This window comes from Ursus americanus, chromosome 6 (genome assembly GCF_024610735.1).
Source record: "Ursus americanus isolate L20-20 chromosome 6, mUrsAme1.1.p, whole genome shotgun sequence".
Taxonomy (NCBI): Eukaryota; Metazoa; Chordata; class Mammalia; order Carnivora; family Ursidae; genus Ursus; species Ursus americanus.
The window spans coordinates 36,800,190-36,821,158 of NC_142132.1; the positions used below are offsets into that span (position 1 = coordinate 36,800,190).

At 46.5% G+C, this 20,969-nt stretch overlaps 1 long non-coding RNA gene across 2 annotated transcripts; it reads right to left on the reverse strand.

Annotated features, from left to right (window-relative positions):
• Positions 1-2,258: 2,258 nt before the first annotated feature.
• LOC123800382 (uncharacterized) lies at positions 2,259-17,107 on the reverse strand. Of its 2 annotated transcripts, XR_015724771.1 has the most exons (5): positions 16,315-17,107; positions 14,609-14,645; positions 9,968-10,047; positions 4,940-5,016; positions 2,259-3,617 (listed from the first exon to the last, which is right to left on the reverse strand). It is a non-coding gene; the product is annotated as an uncharacterized LOC123800382 (long non-coding RNA). The 2 variants fall into 2 exon arrangements; XR_006781905.2 differs by lacking the exons at positions 2,259-3,617; positions 4,940-5,016 and having other exon boundaries at positions 7,686-10,047.
• Between the last annotated feature and the right edge of the window lie 3,862 nt (positions 17,108-20,969).

Below are 20,969 nucleotides of genomic sequence, written 5' to 3' on the forward strand. Positions count from 1 at the left end.
AAGAGAGACAAAGGCTCTGGCTCAGGGGCATCAGGACAAGAGCTGGCGTCCTGTGGGCTCAGGTTGGCTCCATCTCCTCTGGGGACTCAGTCTCCTTAGATGATGTCTCCTCTGTTTACCTGCTGGCCTCCTGGCACAAAGAATCCAAAGGTAGTAGGGGACCATCATGACTTCACATTCGTGATGAAGTCACGTCCCTCTGGAACCAGGACCCCTGGGCCTACAAGGCCTAGAGCTGTGGAGACAGAAAATCTAAATTCTCTAAGTGGCTTGCTGAAAAGGAAGGCCACTCCTCCTTCCACCCCCTGGTACTCTACCTGTTAGGAGGTGGCAACAGCCTCATATAATGGGGATGACTAAGGGGGATGGCACCCCATCCTTACAGGATTAGTCTCTTAGCTGGAGCCTCAGCTGCCTCAGCAAAAGGCCATTCCAGCCCTCTATCAGGATAGCAGCTCCAGGGGGAGGGGGAGGGAAGGGGTATCCTATGCTAGAACCAGTACAGCCCATAGTCACATGCCCACTTTGCTGCAAAGGAGCTTCCTTGGTCCAGTGCAATGTCATCCAGAGTCCCACGCTGAAGGATTAAACACTCCGTATGCCCTAGGATAGTGAAGCAGGGCAAACCCACGCTTCGAATATGTGTCAGCTCCACTCAAGATGACCACCGAATGGAGATGATCCAGAGTAGAAAGATCCAGGATAATCAACTTGCCACTCTGTAGCTGGTCCGCGTCTTGGGAGAACAATGCGACATGGCAAGTGCAGTGTTGGTGCCTATCGCCGGCAGGCTGGACAGTGGGCCAGGGTGGTATTCAGACCAGCCTCGGTGAGCGGGAGCCTGTGCTGTTGCATCCATGCACATCTCACCGCTGCCACCATGGCTGCCTTGCTCATGTGCCCATGGTGCCAGTACTGGCTGATGCCAGTGGGCAAGTCTTGCTGTATACAGGGCTATTAGATGCCTCCTCCATGGGAATATGCGATACATGGACCTTTACATGCCCAGTCCCACAGGTCCTCACCTCGTCTGTCAGTTTCCCAGGCCTACAATAACAAACTACTTAGTGACTTGAGAAAACAGAAATTTATCTTCTCAAATTCTGGAGCCCAGGAGACTGAAATCAATGTATCAGCAGGGCTGCACTCCCTCCAGAGGCTCTAGGAGAGAATTAGTTCCTTGCCTTTTCCAGTTTATGGTGAGCTAGGGTTCTTGGCTTGGGGCTACGTCACTCCAATCTCTGCTTCTGTGGTCACATGGCCTATTCTTTTTTTTTTTTTTAATTCATTTATTTGGGGGAGGGGTGGGGAGGGGCGGAGGGAGAGAGAGAGAGAGGCAGACTCCCTGCTGAGCAGGAAGCCGGATGTGGAGACTTGATGCCATGACCGTGGGATCATGCCCTGAGCTGAAGGCAGACGCTTAACAACTGAGCCACCCAGACGCCCCAACACGGCCTTCTCTTCTGTGTGTGTCTACTCTCCATCTCTGTATAAGGACAATTGTGATGGCATTTAGGACCCACCCAATAACCCAGCTGCTCTTATCTCAAAATACTTAAGTGAATTACATATGCAAAGACCCTTTTTACAAAGGTTTTAGGATTAGAATATGGACATATCGGGGTGCCTGGGTGGTGCAATCGTTAAGCGTCTGCCTTCGGCTCAGGGCATGATCCCGGTGCTCTGGGATCAAGCCCCACATCAGGCTTCTCCGCTAGGAGCCTTGCTTCTTCTACTCCCACTCCCCCTGCTTGTGTTCCCTCTCTCATTGTCTCTCTCTGTCAAATAAATAAATAAAATCTTTAAAAAAAAAAAAAAGAATATGGACATATCTTTGGAGGATGCAGGTGCAATTTTCAATCAACCACATCCTCTACCTTTCTCCTTCTAGATTCCTGCTTAACTAGCCAAGCCAAGTCACTGCCCTGAGCTCATATATATTCCAAGCTCAGTCCACTTCTTTCCACACAAAATGAAGGACCAGTTACTCTGTCTGAACTTCTGCCCCTCACCACTGTTGTTCAGGGCCATGGTCTGCGAGGCCATAGCACAGCAGTATGTTTGGCTTATCTCAACCCACGCATTCATGGCTCAAGCTTGACCCCTTTCTCCCCTCCTCTATAAGCTGTTTATAAGGGACCCTTCATGCAGCCCCAGTTACAAGCTGAGAGGCCCTGATGCAACAACATTAGTGGATGACACGGGGCCTGGACCACCTGCTTGTGCAGCTGACTTGTGCCCAACATGGGATGAGCTGCTACCATCTTACTATAAACTGCTGTTGGGCCCACTGACCGGATGACTTGGTGGGTCTGGCAGACCCCAGCTCAAGATGGGCAGTTCTGGCTGTAGAGTCACTTGAACTTCTCTTGCTGGGTTCTGTCTCCATCAAGGTCCAATAGCACATCAGGAACTGTTGGGTTGGGTTGGTTGGGTTTTTTGGATGATACACATATAATTCTCAATTACAGATGACATGGCCTTGATCCAGAACCAGAAGTGCCAACATTGTGATTCTCTCAGGGACTTGCCATAAACGCCAGATAGCATCTTTTCCTAACACAGATAACACAAATACGTAAGGTCTGCCAGACTATATGGTGCAAGTGGCAGGGCCGCCAGCAACACAGCCTGACTCACTGCGGAGCCCTATCCTGCTCAGGGCCCCAGTCAACACCAACGGCCCTCCATGTAATTCAGTAAATGGCCAGAGCAACATTCCCACCCATGGAATCTACCAACCTCAGACCCAAAGAAGCCTACTCAACATTGTGCTTCATTCTTATTGGAGAGAAGTATGAGATATAATCATTTGCCTTTTATTTTGGAGGGAGTATCTAAGCCTGCCACAAACCACTAGACCCCTAAAACCTTCACGGACCCATTTAACAGGTTGGAAGATACAAGGTCAACAGCTTGTATTGAATTAACTCAAAATGGATCATAAACCGAAATGTGCAAGCTAAAACTATAATATCTGTACGGCGCAGGTTAACTTCAGCTGATCTGGGTTAACTCAAGGTATTGACCCTTGGCCAACGCTGTGGACTACATTAACTGAAGATAAATGACGTTCTAAACCATGGGTAGTGGGGCGCCTGGGTGGCTCAGTCGGTTAAGTGTCTGCCTTCAGCTCAGATTGTGATCCCGGGGTCCTGGAATCGAGTCCCACATCAGGCCCCCTGCTTCACAGGGAGCTTGCTTCTTCCTCTGCCTCTCTCTCTGTCTCTCATATAAATAAATAAAAATTTAAAAAAAAAATACAACCATGGGTAGTGAGTTGATTCAGAGCAGGACCACCAGCCTGTCAACACTGTTCAGTAATCACTGAATTTGTTATTTGTACCTTAATGAGGCCTGCGGGATGTTAGAAGTTAAGGCTGGTCACGTAGCTGTAATGTGCCTTTGTGACCTGCTCAATATAATTATAAGACCCCACCCTGAGCAGACTTGGGCTTCCAATACTGAGGGGCTTCGCATACAGGGTACACAAGTGGTTTGAGACCCGAAATCAAAGTGCATCCTGGGTAACTGAGTGGTAGAAGTTCAAAGAAGCCTGCGCCTGAGATCTTCAGACCCCTGCAGTGCATATCCTCCTTCTGCTAGGACTGCAATGCCTGTAATAAAATATGAGTAAAACTGTATGAGTCCTATAGGTCATTTCAGCAATCGAACACTGAAGATAAATGTGTAATTAGCACAAACTTCTGGAAGAAAACAAAAGAAAATCTTAGAGACCTTTGGTTTGGCAAAGACTGTTTAAGTAAAACACAAACAGCATCATCCATAGCAAAACAAAACCCAGTAGAGTTCATCAAAATTAAAACTTTTGTTCTTCAAAAGACACAAGACGCTGCAATGAAAATGGAAAGGGAAGCTATAAAATTGAAGAAAATGTTTGCAAAATATATATCTGACAAAGGACTTGAATCTGGACTGAAGAACTCTTATAACTCAATGAGAAGACAAACAACCCAATTTTTAAAAAACCCAATCGGTGAATGAGCAAAAGACATAAACATACATTTCACCAGAGAAGATATACGTTGGCAAATAAGCTCATGAAAGGATGTTAAACATCATTAGCCGTTAGGGGAATGCAAATTAAACCCACAATCAGATATCACTACATACCTATCAGAATGATGAAAACACAAAATAGTGACAATACCAAATGCTGGCGAGGGTACAGAGAAACTAGATTGTGCATCCATTGCCGGTGGGAATGTAAAATGGTACAGCCACTCTGGGAAATAATTGGGTAGTTTCCTATAAAATTAAATATACACTCACCATAAAACCCAGCAATCACATTCTTGGACATCTGTCACAGAGACATGAAAACATGTTCACACCAAAATCTGATCACAAATGTTCATAGCAGCATTATTCCCAATTGCTAAAAACTGGGGGGAAGAAAATGTCCTTCGGTGGGTGAGCGGTTAAACAAACTGCGGTACATCCACACCAGGAAACAGCAATAAAATGGAACAGCGTACTGACAGGTTCAACGGCTTGGGTGCGTCTCAAGTGAATTGTGTTGAGTGAGAAAAGTAACACTGATCCAATCTCAAAAGGCAACACACTGTGTGATTCCCTTTATATAACATATTTGAAATGACCAAATGGTAGAGATGGAAATCAGATGAGTGGCTGCTGAGGGTTAGGAGTAGAGGAGAGGGAGAAAGGGGGGTAGAGGTTAATAAAGGACAGCCTGAGGGAGTCTCGAGGTGACATAATTGTGGTGTGTCTTGAGTGTAGGGCTGATTACATGAATCTACACCTGTGATAAAATTGCACAGAACTATTCACATTCTCACACACTCACATGCACGCACACACGCCCACACACACGGGTGCAGGTAAAACTAGCGAAACGTGAATAAGCAGTGGCAATTTGCTGGTTTTACGTTGTACCCGTAGTTAGGGAAGACGTTACCTTTGGGGACAACTGGGTGAAGGGTACGTGACACGTCCTTGAACATTTTTCTGCACCTTGTCATGGATCTCTAGTTGCTGCAAAATAAAAATGTTTTAATCTATATTATGTTTTAAAATGCTTCCCCACCCTGCCCCTCTCCATCGCTGTTCCTCTGCTGCTAAGGCCAACACCAAGAGTAAAACTGCAACTGCTCAGTGTCTATGTAACACTCTAATAAAACCACTCCCCGCCCCCGCCCCCATCGTCTCAGCGTAGGGACACAGCCAAAAGTAACACTGACCCAATTCCAAAAGCTTTGAGCAGACAGGAAGAGCTTGGGCAATTCTGGAGGGCACTGGGAGGGGAGGATCCTCACGGCAGATCCCCTAGCTCCACCCCTCCTCTCTCCCAGAGCTGCCTCCCCCCCTCAGCTCCCAGCCTTCTCCTCCCCTCCTCCCACATCCCTCCAACAGGGTTCTTTGGGTTGGGTTTTTTTTTTTGTTTTTTTTTTTTAATGATTTTTTATTATATTATGTCAGTCACCATACAGTACATCCCCGGTTTCCGATGTAAAGTTCCATGATTCATTAGTTGCGTATAACACCCAGGGCACCATGCAATACGTGCCCCCCTTACTACCCATCACCGGTCTATCCCATTCCCCCACCCCCTCCCCTCTGAGGCCCTCAGTTTGTTTCTCAGAGTCCATAGTCTCTCATGTTTCATTCCCCCTTCTGATTACCCCCCCTTTCTTTATCCCTTTCTTCCCCTACCGATCATCCTAGTTCTTATGTTCCATAGATGAGAGAAATCATATGATAGTTGTCTTTCTCTGCTTGACTTATTTCACTTATTATCTCCTCCAGAGCCGTCCATGTTGCAGCAAATGTTGAGAAATCGTTCTTTCTGATAGCTGAGTAATATTCCATTGTATATATGGACCACAACTTCTTAATCCAGTCATCTGTTGAAGGGCATCTCGGTTCCTTCCACGATTTAGCTATTGTGGACATTGCTGCTATGAACATTGGGGTGCATATGGCCCTTCTCTTCACTACGTCTGTATCTTTGGGGTAAATGCCCAGTAGTGCAATGGCTGGGTCATAGGGTAGCTCAATTTTTAACTTTTTAAGGGACCTCCACACTGTTTTCCAGAGTGGCTGTACCAACTTGCATTCCCACCAACAATGTAGGAGGGATCCCCTTTCTCCACATCCTCTCCAACAGTTGTTGTTTCTTGCCTTGTCTATTTTTGCCATTCTAACTGGCGTAAGGTGGTATCTCAGTGTGGTTTTGATTTGAATTTCCCTGATGGCTAATGATTTTGAACATTTTTTCATGTGTCTGTTAGCCATTTGTATGTCTTCATTGGAAAAGTGCCTGTTCATATCTTCTGCCCATTTTTTGATTTGTTTATTTGTTTCTCGTGTATTGAGTTTGAGAAGTTCTTTGTAGATCTTGGATACCAGTCCTTTATCTGTAGTGTCATTTGCAAATATATTCTCCCATTCCGTGGGCTGCCTCTTAGTTTTTTTGACTGCTCTAAATAGATCATTCTAGACCCATGCCCCTTCTTCTCATCTCTGCCCTTAATAAGCAGCAAATACACTAACACCTCCTCAGAAGACAGAGGAAGGGGAAGGTTGGGAGCGCTTCCTTGTACAACGTTTTGTTCCTGTTTTTAAAAAGTGGGTAAAAAATATGAATAAAAACTTCAGCAAAGAAGATACATCGATGGCAAATAAGCACATGAAAAGATGCCCAACATCATTAGTCATTCAGTAAGTGTAGATTAGAACCACAGAGAGATACTACTACTCGCCCACTAGGAGGCTACGATCAAAAAGACTGACCAGGCCAGTGTTTGCAAGGATGTGGAGACTGGAACTTTCCACACTGCTGGCGGAATGTAAAATGGTGCAACTACTTTAGAAAAAGGTTAAGCAGGTTTTTATAAATTTAAACATACAAATTTCATTCGACTCTGTCATTCCACTCCTTGCCATTTACCCAAGTTTAATGAAAATATACGCCCACACACAGACTTGTTCATGTCCATAGGGGCTTTATTAGTAATGGCCAAAAACGAGAAACATCCTAAAATGTCCATCAGTTTGAGAACGGATAAACGAATGATGGCACATCCACAAATCCACAAGGTGAAACACTACTCAGCAGTAAAGAGCGAACTATTGACACAGTAACACGGATGAATCTCAAAGTAATTGTGCTGATGGGAAGAAGCCAGACGAACGAGTATATATTGTATGATTGTATCTGTATAAAATTCTAGAAAATGCAAACTAATCTATAGTGGCGGAAAGCAGACCAGTACTTGCCTGGGGAGAGGGCAGGGGGAAGGGGCTTCAAAAAGAGATGCTGCTTGGGGCCAAAAGCACACTTTGGCAGGGTTGTGGCTGCCAGCAGGCTGAGAGCAGCTGTGGCTCCGCTGGGCCTGGCTTCCGAAGGCACTTCCCAGTTCCTCACCAACACAGCCCAGCCTTGCAGGGGGCAGCGGGAGGTTCAGCGCAGCCTGAGGGGCTACGTTTCTGACCTTGCGTGTGGATACACACATCTCTGAACTACTATCAGTGACTGATGCACTGAGAGCAGAAGGAGGTGGAGCAGGGGCTGGTGGGAGTGCAGACAACCTCCCGCAGGGGCGCTGGGAGGGCCTGGCCAGGGTAGCGCCCTCCTCCCCCTTCACGAACCCCAGCCCTCCCCCCCACCCCAACCCCAACCCCTGTCACTAACAGCACCCTGGAGAAATAAGAGCTGTTGTACCAGCCTCGACTAGAGGATTATTTGCCTGTTCCCCTTTAACCCTCTTCTCAGTTCTGTCAGTCTACCTTTGCTTGAATTATTTTTTTTTAAGATTTTATTTATTTATTTGACAGAGATAGAGACAGCCAGCGAGAGAGGGAACACAAGCAGGGGGAGTGGGAGAGGAAGAAGCAGGCTCATAGCAGAGGAGCCTGATGTGGGGCTCGATCCCATAATGCTGGGATCACGCCCTGAGCCAAAGGTAGACGCTTAACCGCTGTGCCACCCAGGTGCCCCTTGAATTATTGTTTTATATTGAACAGGCTGGATGTGGACTGGGGAGTGGGGGGCAGGGGGACTGGGGTTTAAGTCTCAGGAATAGTTCTTCTCTCATTTCTTCAGGTAGGGTGAGCAACACCTGAAGTCCTGGCCTGGACGCTGGGGGCCTGACATCAAGCCTCTGCCTCCTTCTGGATGTCAGACCTTCAGTCTCACCTTGGGATATGGCACTGTCAACCACTCGAAGATCCCCTTGTGCTCCGAGAGGCTCCCAGACTTCTGCTCACTCACTGCACTCTGTCTCTGTTGTTCATTTTTTAAATTACAATTTGGGGGATGCCCGAGTGGCTCAGGTGGTTAAGCGTCTGCCTTCGGCTTAGGTCATGACCCCAGGGTATTGAGATCCAGCCCCGCATGGGCTCCCTGCTCAGTGGGAATCCTGCTTCTCCCTCTGCCGGCTGCTCCCCCCCCCAACCCGCTTGTGCTCTCTCTCCCTCTCTCTCAAATAAATAAATAAAATCTTTAAAAAATAAACAAATAAATTACAATTTTGTTTTTCAAATACATGGAAAACAATGTGATAAGCCCAGATTTCCCAGATGTTTCCAGGTTTCCGGAGCAGGACATCTTGGTGGGGGCCCTGCGGCTGATTCCGTCAACTCCTGTGCCCACAAACAGCAGGAGGTTCAGGGGTGCCTCCTTGCCCCGCAGCCCTGACAGAAGGCCTGCTCAGCAGCAGCCTCCCAGCCTCAGGCTCTGGCTCGCGGCAGGTGAAGTTTGCCCACCGAGCCCCTGGACACAGCATCAGGTCAGGAACAGAAAATAGGCCTCTGAATCTTTATTTCTGGCCAAACTTCCCTCTGGTGACAGGCTCTCAACCCATGCGTCCCAGATGGGCATGGCCTTTGTGCAGTGAGCACCTCCGGGGTTCTCTGGAAGCCTCCCCCCAGCTTGCTGATGGAGACGTCCACTCCAGGGCCCACTGTACCCGGGCCCCTTGTCTTCCGCTGCACTAGTGATCAGGCACCGAGCAGGCATTTGGGAACATGCGGCCGCTGGGCCCCAGGCTCCAGGACGGCAGTGGTACAGGTGAGGCCCGGCTCCCCCCCCCCAGCAGCTGGCAGGTTTGGGTGAGGGACACAGAGGAAGCCAACCAGCTGCAGCAGAAGGTGGAGTGGCAGTTTGGAGAAGGACGTGACAAAGGTCTGGGGGAGCAGGGGGAGGTATGCCAGATAAAATGATAGAAGTCAGAAGGCTTTCCTGGGAAGGGGAAATAGAAGAAGAAATAGAATTTCTGGAACGGGCTGGGGAGGGAAGGAGCACAGCCAAAATCTTTCCTCATGGTCCTCGTGCTGCCCCACAGCGGGCCAGCAAAGCAGGCCTCACTCTGAAGTTGCACTCGGCCACGTGCCTCTCCTTGGTGCCTGGGGTGCTCAGAGCTGCAGGGGTTCACTCTTTATTGGCAAACTGAAAACATAAGAGCAGCAACTGGGGCGGGAAGGGAAAAGTGGGGTCACTCAAGCGGTCGGTTATCTAGGTCACCCAGGGATTTGTAAGAGGGGAACTTCATGGGTGGTGCAGGCCTGGCTCCTTATCTAGTCGTGCAGCTTGGCGTTGTGTCATATCGCTGGCAGTCTGTTCCTCGAGATGAATGCCTTTGAAATGGATGCCTGGGCTCTCAAAAGCTTACGGTCAGGCCCTTGCCCAACAACCACCACAACCACGCAGAGCACAAAGCTTCCTTCAGCTGCTGGCCCCACTTGCCTGCTGTGAGGCCCGGCTACCTGGGGCTGACCCCTGTGGACCTCCCTCTGCAGTGGCTGCCCTTGGGCTCCAAGATGATCTGTACCCTTTCTAACCTCCCCAGGAAGGAAGGAAGGAATCTTTCTAAAGAAAAGGACAAGGCAGTGAAAAGTGAGACATTCAGTAAGCTTTGAAAGGTGTGTTGTTAGCAGACTGCGTGGGGAATCCTTGGAGCAGCAGTGAGCCACGTGTAAGACATACTGGCCTGACGAGCTGCTGCCATCATCGAAGATTCCATCCCTGCGTGAGGAGAGCAGGAAGGACAGGGACTCTCGTAAAACCTGTGGAACAAAATGGGGACACACATCCATAAGTGCTAAATAAAGACACGTGATATATGAGAGCAACTCCTCCCTACAATGTTTGGGGGGGGGGGGGCCGAGGGCAGAACCAAGCTGAGGGCCTTTCCCTGAGGGTGTCTGTGAAGAAACACCACTCACAGAGTTCCACTTCCAGGATGGCGGCGTGAGGAGCTCCACAGGGAAACAAGCAAAGCTGGTAAAGCTACACCGTTTAAAGTCTCTAGAAACTGTCTTAAGGGTATTCAATAAATGAAGAAACATTTATTCAAGAAAATCTACTAAAACCCAGTAAGAACAGTGAGAGTCTGGGATTTGAACCATATCCTGTTCCTTCCCTCCTCTCCCCTCCCCAGCTCAGTTTGACAAAAGCTCTACTCTGGGCAGATGTAGCCAAGAAGACCAGGATCCCTCTTCCCTCAGTCCCCAACCAAGGGTGTAAAATAATAAACAATATGTATAATGATCTTTGCCTCCAGCCCCTGGCACAGAGCTCCTAAATCCCTTAGGTGTAGGGCAACCTCCTGGGTGATAGGAGTGTCTTTAATTCTAATGCGACGACTCTTGGTGGGCTCCTGGGTAGCTTCAGGATGGGAGCCAGTCACCAGAAAGACCAAGCTATGATTAGATTTGAAATTTTCAACCCCATCCCTCATCCTCCGGAGGGACTGAAGACTGGGTTAATGATAGATCATGCCTCCATGTATGTAATGAAGCCTCCATAAAATTCCCAAAATATGGGATTCAGAGAGCCTCTGGGTTGGTGAACACACCTATATGTCAGGAGGGTGACACACTCCAACTCCACGAGGACAGAAGCTTCTGCTTTCGGGGGCACCTGGGTGGCGCAGCGGTTAAGCGCCTGCCTTCGGCTCAGGGCGTGATCCCGGCGTTCTGGGATCGAGCCCCACATCAGGCTCTTCAGCTATGAGCCTGCTTCTTCCTCTCCCGCTCCCCCTGCTTGTGTTCCCTCTCTCGCTGGCTGTCTCTATCTCTGTCAAATAAATAAATAAAATCTTTAAAAAAAAAAAAAAAAAAAAAAAGAAGCTTCTGCTTTCGGGACTTTTCTGGACCTCATCTTATGTCTCCCTTTATCTGACTCTTCACGCACATCCTTTATTATGCCCTCTATAGTAAACTGGCAAAACATAAGTATTCCCCTGAGTTCTGTGAGCCACTCTAGCAAATTGTCAGCCCCTAGGAGGGGGTCATAGGAACCCCAATTTATAGCCAGTCAATAGTAAGTACAGATGACCATCTGGAACTTGCAGTTGGCATCTGAAATGGAGCAGTTTTGCGGGAGTGAACCCTTAGACTGTGGGATCTGACACTCACTCCACGCAGTGTCAGCCAGTGTTGCAGAATCGCATGATGGATGGAAAACACACACATCTGGTGTCAAAAGTGTTGTGAGTGTTATAGTAGTATGAGAATAAAAGAGAAACACTGGAGTGTTTTTCTTTCTTTCTTTTTTAGGATTTTAAGTAATCACACCCAACATGGGGTTTGAACTCACAACTCTGAGGTCAAGAGTCACAAGCTCTACTGAATGAGCCAGCCAGGTGCCTCAGGAGTGTTTTTCTTACACAAAGGGTTACTGTTTTTCATCAGGAGAAGCAGGCCACCAGCACTTCTCATCTCCAGCTCTAAGTTGAGGGGGCTAAATTACTGGTGAGTGAGGCCAAGAGGTCAGGGGCTCCTGTTCTCAATCCAGAGGATAGAGGCTCTACTCCAGGTGCAGCACGCCAAGAATATTGAAGTCCTGATCGCTTCTGCCCCAGCTTATTGGTAGGACAGAGAGTCCACAGCAGGGAAAGCAAGCTGAGAAGACCAGAGGCTACCACCCCCACCCAGCTCCCTAAATAGTGGATCGCAGATATCCCCTGGGGGAAAGGCAGCCATTTAGAAAAGAGAGCTCTGAAGCTCTCCCCAAAGGAATTGACTTTATTTAAAATGGAGTGTGGAATGGTTCAAGTCTAAGGACACTCTTAAAAACAATAGTTCCTCTTAATTAAGAGCAACGAACTAAACCATGGGCAAGCTAATTCACTAGAGACAACCAGGAAGAAAGAGAGCTAATAGACAATCTACTCAAAAACTGGCCTCTGAAACTACCCTTGCCTGAATCTAATTGGATCAGACCAATAAACAATTTATGCCCCAGGGCACTGTAGAAAATAATAGCAATTAGCCAGTAATTAGTGGAGCCTAACATATTGACGTAATACCAAATGAGGCAGACAACTTAACAGAGAGATCAAGGAAAGAGACAGTCAACAGAGCCCTGCTAAAAACATGATCACCCCAGGGTGAATGTGCACTTGCCTAACACTGCACCCTCTGAGAAGTGTCATCAGAGGCTCTGCATTGTAGGGGAAACAGACTTCGCTAAAACAGACAAGTGAAGTTGCACAACGAGCAAGCAAACACCACCACAAGCTAGCCGGAACAGGTGGAGGGAAATCAGTATTCAGACTGCTTTTCTCCTAAGATCAGGAATAAGACAAGGACGTCTGCTCCTGCCACTTCTACTCAAAATTGTACTGGAGGTGATAGGGCAATTAAGCAAGAAAAACAATTAAAAGGCAACCACATCAAAAACTAATGATGTACTATATGTTGGCTAATTGAAATAAATAAATAAATAAATAGCATCCAGATTGCAAAGGAAGAAGTAAAAACTGTCTTATTCACAGACGACATGATCTTGCTTATAGAAAATCCTAAAGAATCAAAAGAATAAAAAACCTTTAGAACCAATAAATGAGTTCAGCAAGGTTACAGGATAAAAAATGAATATACAAAAGTCTATTGTATTTCTACACACTTGCAGTGAACAATCCAAAAATTAACTTAGGAAAATGCTCACAATAGCACCAAAAAGAATAAAATAATAAAAGGACAAATAACCCAGTTTATAAATGAGCAAAGAATCTGAATAGACATTTTTCCAGGGAAGATATACAAACGAAAAGCACATGAAAAGATGTGGACACATTAGTCATCAGAGAAATGCCACGTCAATACCACAACGATACCACTTCACACCCACTAGGATGTCTAGAATCAAAAAAGTCAGCTAACAATAAGTGTTGATGGAGATGTGAAGAAATTGGAACACTATACTCCGTCAGAATGTAAAATAGTGCAGACACTTTGTAAAAGACTCTGAGTTCCTCAAACAATTAAACAGTTACCGTATGACCCAGACATTATACTTACAGGTATACGCCCAAAAGAAATAAAAATATATTTCTACACTAAAACTTATACACAAATGTTTATAGCACCATTATTCCTAATTTCCGAAAGGCGGAAAAACCCAAATGTCTATCAATGGATGAATGGAAAACAAAATATGATATACCCACACAATGGAATATTATTTGGCCATAAAAAGGAATGAAGTGTTGATATATGCTACAACACAAATGTATCTTGAAAACATGGTTACATGTAAAAAGCCTGTCACAAAAGGCCACAAAGTATATAATTCTATTTATATGAAAGTCCAGAAGAGGGAAATAGACACTGAAAAGACACAGTGGTTGTTTAGAGCTGAAAGGACAAGGGGTCAGGAAGGTTACAGCTAAAGGCTATGGATTGTAGGGTTTTTTTTAATGTTATCTCATTTTTTTAATTGACATGTAGCTGACATAGTACAGGGTTTCTCTATGAGGTAATTAAAGTTTAAAATGCAATTGTGGTGACGACTGCACATATTGTGGATATACAAAAAACCTTCAGTTGTACACTTTAAACGGGTGAATTGTTTGGTATGTGAATTATATCTCAATAAAGCTGTTTTTAAAAATGAAAAAGAAAAAATATGTATATATATACACACATAAAACTAAAATGCATGACAGCAGTAATGCAGAAGGTATAAAGAGTTAACGGAGTTTATTCTAAGGTTCTAGCAGTATTAGAATACTGAAGAAAGTAATCATTTGTATTAGACTGTGTCTTGATTTCCAGTCCCCCAGAAGCTGACCCTGAAACAAGGATTCAGTATAAGCCATTTGGGACTTGATCCCAAAAAGACGGTAGGGAAGCTGGGCAGGAGCAGGATGGACCAAAGGAAGGTGTGCAGTAAAGTAAGTCATCACTGCAAACAACGGGACTCAATCCTGTTGGAGAACTCTGGGAGACTGTGGAAAGCACCCGCTTCGAGTTATCCCACAGGAGGGGGTGTCTTTCCACCACTTCACCCCAGTCATTGGTTGAGCGCTGCTCCTGGGGAGCAGTAAATCTCAGGCCCTTCTGACCTGCTTTCTGCATGGGCAGAGCAGACTCCAAAGCTGGACAAAGACCAGGAAATCAACATGCAACTCACTGCAATAGACAAATGCAGGAGAAAAAAAGCATTTTTATAAAATTATGTCCATTTATGATACATAAAACATTTTGCATACCAGAAATAGAAAGGGGCATCCTAAATCTGGTAAAGAGAAAAATGTGTATAGATATATCTTTCAAACAAATAGTACTGGGCCAACTGGATTTCCACATCAAAAATAAATAAATATACCTTGACTCCTACCTGACACCATGTGATCATTTCCAGATGTAATGTTGAGCTAAATGTGAAGGTAAAAAAAAAATAAAGTGTTAAAAGAAAAACAAAGGAGAGCACCTTCCATGACCTTAAAATAGGCAAAAATGTCTTAATAGCAAGTAAAAAGCACTGACCATAAAAGAGAAAATCGATACACTGGATATTTCTCTTCAACAGAAAGTATCATTAAGAGAATGGGAAGGCAACATACCTGCCTCCAGAATGTATCTAAAGAATTGCTACAAATGAAAGGGAAAAAGACAGATCATCTACCAGAAGAGACAGAAGATCCATAGCCCCCACGAGGTGATGCAAATGACCAAGAATGAGGAGCCGCTCCATTTCATCAGGGAAATGCAGATGAAAAGAACACCTGCGTGACTCAGTCGGTTAAACGTCTGCCTTCAGCTCAGGTCACGATCTGGGGTCCTGGGATCCGCCCCGGTCTGGGTACGGCTACCCACTCAGCAGGGAGTCTGCTTCTCCCTCTCCCTCTGCACCCCCGCCCCCGGCTTGTGCTCTCTTTCTCTCTCTCTCAAGTAAATAAAGTCTTTAAAAAATAAAGGCACACCTACCAAGGGGTACCTGGGTGGCTCAGTCAATTAAGTGACCGACTTATGATTTTGACTCAGGTCATGATCTCACGGGTTATGAGATCAAGCCCTGCGGTAGGCTTGGCACTCAGCAGAAAGTCTGCTTGAGATTCTCTCCTTCTGCCCTCCCCCCACTAGCGTGCTCTCTCTTTCAACTTCTCTCTAAATAAATAAATAAATCTTAAAAAAAAAAAAAAAAAGGCAAGCACACCTACCAAAAAGATTCACACAAACACACTGGAAAATGCCAAGCCAGTGGGGGTGCAAGGGAGCAGACAGGGCTCTCCAGGGGGGAGTGTGAAAAGGAACAACCACTTGGAACCTGTTTGGCAGAATCTGTGCAAATCCTGGGGTCCCTGCGACTGGCGTTTGTCAGGAATAGACCCAAGAAAAAGGCGGATAGAGGTTCAGCTACCAGCACTATTCTTGATAGCCCAAACCCAAATTTGCTGCCTACGTGTTCATTAGCAGCAAAACCGATAAACTGAAGAATACACACCATGGAGATGCCATAAAGTAATGAGAATAAAAAGGCCTCAAGTGCATGAGAAAAGCTCATAAATGCCTAAAATAGTACAGCTTGTTTGATTCCATTTATATGAAGTTCAAAGGCCAGAAAAACAAATCTATGGGTTAGAAGTTCAAAGAATTGTTACTTGGGCCGGGTGGGAGGGGGCACCAGGGGCCTGCCGGGGCCTGGGAATGTTGGTTCTCAAGCTGCTGCGCTGGACGCCCAGGTGAGCTCACTTTGTGAAGAGTCATCAAGCGCCACCCTTAGCTGCACTCTTCTGTGTGTATATTACACTTCAATAACAAGCATTAAAAAAAAAAAAGATTTATTTTTAAGTTATCTTTACACCCAACATGGGGCTCAACCTCACAACCCCAAGATCAAGAGTCACATGCTCTTTCAACTGAGCCTACCAGGCGCCCCAACAACAAGTGTTTTTTCAGTCATTATTTTTAAAGTCACAAGCTCATGAACAGAAGGGCTCTTAGTCTAGGGTCTGCCAAAATGGACACTAAGTGTGTTCAGACTGCTATAACAAAACTATCACAGACTGGGCAGCTTCTAAACAACAGAAATGTATTACTCACAGTTTTGTAGGCTGGGAAGTCCAAGTTCAAGGCACTGGAAGATTTGGTGCCTAGTGAGAGCTCACTTCCTCGTTCATAGACAGCTGTCTTTTCACTGTGTCCTCGCGCGATAGAAAGGGCGAGGGAGCTCTCTGGAGTCTCTCTCTCTCTTTTTTTTTTCCTGCCTGCTGCAGCCGCCCCATCCATCACAGCTTCTGCCTCCTGATGCCACCAGGACCGCTGGGCATGCGTGAAAGGTCACTCAGACAGTTGCCCGGCACGACCATTCCCTACAGGGCATCCCGGCCTCCTCCACAGCAATATGGAGTCTCTCTTAAAAACGTACTGATCCCAATCACGAGGGCCCTACCCTCATGACCTAATCACCTCCCAAACGCTCCACTTCTCCAAATACAATCACACTGGGAATTAGATTTCAGCAGATGACTTTTGAGGGGACAGAAACATCTATTGACTAACCCTGGGTGTCGAATAATGATCACAATCCTAACTCTTAGGCCCATTTTACTGATGAGAAAACCCAGGCTGGGACTTTCTGGCCGCAAACTCTGGATCAGAGTGGCCATCACGTCCCGGCAGGCTGTTCAGCATGACGGAAAGCAGCAGTCAGCTTAGAAAAGGTCCTCGGGAAGAGCACTGGCAAGGTGCACACATGTCAGTGACAGGAAGCACGTAGTATATAGAACATTTTATAAAACGGGGGAATCTGATGTGCCAACCACGCAAGAAAGGTATTATACAACATCTTCCTACAGAAGGCTGTAGACTGGTTTGGTAAAAAATGTATATAAATATGTAAAATGGTTAGACAAATATAGTGGCTACATAAATATTGAAAAAATGAAGAAAAGGTGTAAAATAGTGCTAAAATTGATTCCAGGTGGAGAAATGGTAAAACCTGCAAAAATACACACATTTATCTTTGTAGATAGGTATAGATAGGTATTTCCATCTATACAGTGGTTATATAAATAAATATAATGTTTAAAAGGACCCTGTACACACACTTTTTTTTACATTTCTTGATAGATAAGATGTATTCAGTGATTCAAAAAATACATATTCAGGGGCGCCTGGATGGCGCAGTCGTTAAGCGTCTGCCTTCAGCTCAGGGCGTGATCCCGGTGCTCTGGGATCAAGCCCCACATCGGGCTCCTCCACTAGGAGCCTGCTTCTTCCTCTCCCACTCCCCCTGTTTGTGTTCCCTCTCTCGCTGGCTGTCTCTCTCTGTGTGTCAAATAAATAAATAAAATCTTTAAAAAAAATACATATTCAGATACTTAATGATTAGTTATTTGTCGAGGCATCTGGACTCTATGAAGACAAGTTTTTCCCACCAAAACTCCAGCAACGTCAAGCCAAGGATGGTCCTGCCCTAGGGTGCCAGTGGGAACACTGACCCCAGGGGGTAGAACCAGCCAGTGGTGAACATGGATTGGAGCATGTGACCATAATGGTTCTCAAAGGGCATTGAGCACTAAGTTTGTACCGGGGCTCATTCCACATTACCTCTCCTATGTAGGATTTTCTGTTATCCCCAGGTTAGAGGCAACTGGGGACCGACAAGGAACATCTGGCACAGTAGAAACTCTATAAATCTTTTAAGTGCCATGTGAATTGGTGGGCTAGTCCTGATTTTTAAAGAAAACTTCAGATTTGGACAAATACACCCCCAAATCTACTCCCCCTAACCTGGGAGTGTCTCAGCAATGAGACCACAGGAGGGAAAGGAATAATGCGGACAACAGTCCTCTACTGCCACCTTGTGGCTACTGGGGGGTGGGCGCGGCCTTGTCTCCCAAATGAAAACTGCCCTGGGATCCGCACCCTTACTTGCCTGCCTCAGAGGTCAAGCCTCAGAAAGAGCCCCAGGTGGGTAAAATGATGAGCTAACCCTGGCTTCATGCCTCGTTAGGGCTGCAGGCCGAGGGGCGAATTGCTGGGCCTGACCTGAAGGGTACTACAAACAGAGACATCCGGAGTCACAGAAATGTCAGAGACAAGCAAACGCAGGGAAGTTTGAGACACCTAGATATACCAAAGATACAGAAATCCATATGCAAACAACTCAGAGTCCCAGAAAGATGAAAGGACTAGAGAGGGAGGAAGGGAAAGAGGGTCGCAATTAGACCCATGAAGCGACACTGAGGAATTCAGAGCCACAGACACACAGAATGGCCAGGCAAGAGGATCCTGCAACAGGAAAAACCCTCACCCCTGCTGTTCCTGTGGACTTGCAGGCAGTCCTCCAGCACATCTGAACACCCACTTTCCAAAGGTTCTGGACAATCTCATTCCTAGTCCTTTCCGGGATTCTGCACAAATTAGCTTACTCTGGGGCACCTGGGTGGCTCAGCCGGTTAAGCGTCTGCCTTTGGCTCAGGTCATGATCCCAGGGTCCTGAGATGGATTCCTCATTGGGCTCCCTTTTTAGAGGGGAGCCTGCTTCTCTACCTGCCTGCTGCTCTTCCTACTTGTGCGCTCTCTCTCTCCTACAAATAAATAAATAAAAATCTTTAAGGGGCGCCTGGGTGGCACAGCGGTTAAGCGTCTACCTTCGGCTCAGGGCGTGATCCCGGCGTTATGGGATCGAGCCCCACATCAGGCTCCTTCGCTATGAGCCTGCTTCTTCCTCTCCCACTCCCCCTGCTTGTGTTCCCTCTCTCACTGGCTGTCTCTCTATCTCTGTCGAATAAATAAATAAAATCTTTAAAAAAAAAAACTTAAAAAAAGAAAAAGAAAGAAAGAAAGAAAGAAAGAAAGAAACCTGAAAAAAACAAAAAAAAAAAAACAAATCGGCTTACTTCACAGCATCCCCCAGGACAGACGAGGCTGCTGCCCTGTTGCAGTCCCGCTTCCCAAACCTTCACCCCTGCTCTTCTGGCCAGTGTTTGTAGGCTCCCTTTCATATACGTGCTGTATATTTCCATATACATAAACACGCCTGCAGCACATGCTTAGGAGAAAACAACAGGCTGTCCCACTGAGGCTGGGAAACAGCTGTGAATTTGGAGGGCCCATTCGTCTTTCCTGGGTTTCAGTGAGGACCCCTGCCTGGCTGATGATCAACAGGACCTGTTCTGACCCTCCTCCCCACCTGCCCCAGGCAGTCTGCTCAGTTCCCAGGTTTACCAGCAGAACCAGGGTGCCTCCAGGCGGACACTCGGCAGGCTCCAGGCTCTGGGAGAATTCGGGGTGCGTTAACAGTGGAGGGACAGGGACGGAGAAGGTAGGAAATGGGAGCTCACCTGTTCAATCCACTATTCCGCATTCTCCTCTTGTACTCCCCACCATGTGTCACCCCCTGGCCACACTCAGTTTTCTTCAACAGACACTGCCACTGTCCCTGGCCCAGAGGCCTAGATTATGGGACCTGACCTGGATTCTAATTCTGGTCTCATCCCTTACCATCCGGGTCTCTGTACCTCCACTTCCCCAACCATAACACAGAATACAGATAGGAACTATAAAATAGAATACTGATAGGGTCAACTTCATCGTGCTGTGGGGAGGAGTCCGTGAGTTCATGTTGCAAAATGTGGCACTGAACAGTGTTAAGACGAGGGCCTTTGGAGTCAGACTGGCCTTGGGAAAACTTCAGTTTCTTGTCTGTAAAATGGGCACAGGAACTCTAAACTCATCAGTGGTAAGTATCTTTTTTTTTTTTTTAAAGATTTTGTTTTTATTTATTCGACAGAGATAGAGACAGCCAGCGAGAGAGGGATCACAAGCAGGGGGAGTGGGAGAGGAAGAAGCAGGCTCATAGCGGAGGAGCCTGATGTGGGGCTCGATCCCATAACGCCAGGATCACGCCCTGAGCCGAAGGCAGACGCTTAACCGCTGTGCCACCCAGGCGCCCATGTGCCACCCAGGCGCCCCCAGTGGTAAGTATCTAATTTAAATATCATGAGAGACCCTAAAGGACTTGAGATGTGAGATTTGGCTACTGTGGCTTTCAAATGTCCTATCCCCTCGGCTGTGCCTCTTCATCCCTCCACACCACTCGGCCCCTACCTCTTCCTCTTCGTGCCTCTCCATAAAGTCTGGCCTGCCCAGCCTATGGCTGCTAATCCTCAGAACATTCCCTCCACTGCTCATCAATTCCGGGCTGTCCGAACAACAGCTGCTGGTCCTCAGATAATCCCTCTATTTCCATGTCATTCCCATGAAACACCTGGAAGGCCTTCTTCAAATCAGCAGTCCCTTTGCTCTCTCACAGCCTTCTCCAGCCAGGCGCTGACTACGCTTCACCTGTGCTCTGGGTGATTTCCTTGCACGACCTCAAGCAGTGAAACAAGTGGCACCCGGTCCAGTGTAACAGACCTATTATTACTGGGGCAGGTGAGGCCTCCCTGTACACACGTGCTTTTCAGAGGCAACCCCAGTCTGAATTGTGCACTTTTTAAATTATTACCTAGTCCAGTACTTTCATTCATAGTTTTACTACTATACAGTCTTAACTATATGTAAATGACATTCTTCTACAACTTTTTTTCATTCGATAGGCTCGTAGTTACCCTAATCCGTGACTAAATCACTCGCTTCCCTGCCGAATACAGTTCTAACCCACGAAATGTAATAATTTTCTTTCTCCGGTCAATGGATATTAACACTGTTTCTGGGTTTTCTTCCATCAAAAACAGTCCTGATGGGAA